This window comes from Cucumis melo, chromosome 4 (genome assembly GCF_025177605.1).
Source record: "Cucumis melo cultivar AY chromosome 4, USDA_Cmelo_AY_1.0, whole genome shotgun sequence".
NCBI lineage: Eukaryota > Viridiplantae > Streptophyta > Magnoliopsida > Cucurbitales > Cucurbitaceae > Cucumis > Cucumis melo.
Genome location: NC_066860.1, coordinates 25,782,260 through 25,784,759, shown reverse-complemented (window position 1 = coordinate 25,784,759; position 2,500 = coordinate 25,782,260).

Genomic DNA, 2,500 nt, shown 5'->3' with positions numbered 1-2,500 from the left:
AAACATAAGTGTTAGTGAGGGTTTGGCCTTTGACTAGAAAACAAGTTGACGCAAATCATGTTTGAATGCCCAAGTATAAGATAGGAAGCTCGTGTGCAAGTCAAGGCCCAAGGCCGAGGCCTTGGAGTACAAAGCACGGCCATGGGCGCGCGCGCCGTGCGTCAGTGGGCGTCTGTGGGTCGCCCGCTGCATGCCCGTGCGTCTGCGGGGGGCGTGCGCGCAGGTTGCCGCGCGCGCCATGCGTCTGCGGGCGTGTGTGGGGCGCGCGCCGCAAGCCCATGCGACTGCAGTGGGACGTGCGCGGCAGCGTGGGGATCCATCTAAGGGGCGTGCGTGCTTGGCTTGTAAGTGGCAGATGATCCTTGTTGCCATGATCCACCGAGATTCAGCTCGACACTACCCACACACAACTCATTTATTTCTTCCAATTGCCATGGAGGTTATATCTTATGTAAAAGGACGAAAAACATAAGTGTTAGTGAGGGTTTGGCCTTTGACTAGAAAACAAGTTGACGCAAATCATCTTTGAATGCCCAAGTATAAGATAGGAAGCTCGTGTGCAAGTCAAGGCCCAAGGCCGAGGCCTTGGAGTACAAAGCACGGCCATAGGCGCGCGCGCCGTGCGTCAGTGGGCGTCTGTGGGTCGCCCGCTGCATGCCCGTGCGTCTGCTGGGGGCGTGCGCGCAGGGTGCCGCGCGCGCCATGCGTCTGCGGGCGTGTGTGGGGCGCGCGCCGCAAGCCCATGCGACTGCAGTGGGGCGTGCGCGTAGGGTGCCGCGCACGCGATGCTTGTGCGAGCGTGGGGATCCGTCTAAGGGGCGTGCGTGCTTGGCTTGTAAGTGGCAGATGAGCCTTGTTGCCAAGATCCACCGAGATTCATCTCGACCCTACCCACACACAACTCATTTATTTCTTCCAATTGCCATGGAGGTTATATCTTATGTAAAAGGACGAAAAACATAAGTGTTAGTGAGGGGTTGGCTTTGGACTAGAAAAAAAGTTGAAGCAAATCATCTTTGAATGCCCAAGAATAAGATAGTATGCTCGTGTGCAAGTCAAGGACCAAGGCCGAGGCCTTCGAGTACAAAGCACGGCCATGGGCGCGCGCGCCGTGCGTTAGTGGGTTTGTGTGAGTCGCGCGCTGCATGCCCGTGCGTCTGCGGGGGGCGTGCGCGCAGGGGGCCGCGCGCGCCATGCGTCTACGGGCGTGTGTGGGGCGTGCGCCGCAAGCCCAGGCGACTGCAGTGGGGCGTGTGTGGGGCGCGCGCCGCATGCCCATGGCCGAGGCTTGCACACGAACGCCTAGGGTGCCCACCATGCGCCATGCCCTTCAGGCGTGTGTTGGGCGTGCGCGCAGAGTGCTAAGCGCGGCATGCGTCTGCGGGTGTGTGTCCGCGCGCCGCATGCCCAGGCGTCTACGTGGGACGTGCGCGCAAGCCGCGCGCAGCATGCGTCTGCGTTGGGCGTGACCACCCACGTCTAGAATTCATGGAAAAAACTCTATGGAGGTTGTTGGAACAAACCCGTGCCCCCACCGTGCATGCCCACATGCCCACCGAGCATGCAGCATGCGCGCCCCCATGCGCACGAATGCGGCACGGCCATGGGCGCGCGCGCCGCATGGCCCTGCGTCTGCGTGGGGCGTGCGCGCAGGGTGCCGCGCGCGCAGGGTGCCGCAATGCCCACTCAACACACAAATGTGATGTCAAACCTATGTTCTAGTTCTTGGATTGTTATGAAATTTTTTCTGGGAGCTAAACAATGTAAACAAAGGATGTCCTCCAAAAATTAGAATTTTTGGAAACGTTTTACTATTTTTAAATTATTTTTCATTTTTTAACAATAAAAATTCATAAAATATTATTGGTTGGTTCAAAAATTATGAAACTTGTTTTCCACACTCATTTAAATGTCTAAAACATAATACAATCAAGTCCCGGTCATAATAATAACACAATCAAGATTTATGGCATGGTGTGACATTTCGGCTTTTTCATATGCAAGCCTGCCAGACCCAAAAAAGCCAGAATGTACTATATAGGGGGGCGACCTGCCTGCATGGGCGGGGCGCGGGGGTACCCCTATGCCGCGGCGCCGACCCTTCAAGCACATTGCGCCCATCATGGGCACATATGCTTGGGGGGTCGGCGCCGGCGGAGTGCCACCTCCGGCCGCCGGCGGCGAGTGAGAGTGGGTGTCGAGTTGATGCTCGGATGGGCTTGCGCGGACAATGCTTGCACCTCGGTGTGGGCGTGCACTCCAAGCGGGCTTGTTCGTGAGGAGACGAGATAACTTGCGATTGCTTTGTGCTTGGTGGGCGAAGGGTTCGGCCGGAGTGCCACATCCGACCGTCGGGCAAGGAGTGAGAGCGGGATGGGCGTGCTTGGACAATGCTTGCACCTCGGTGTGGGCGTGCACTCCAAGTGTGCTTGTCTTGGCGATTGCTTCGTGCTTGGCGGAGGGGTTTGGCCATAACGATGGGCTTGTCCGTCGGGCAGGG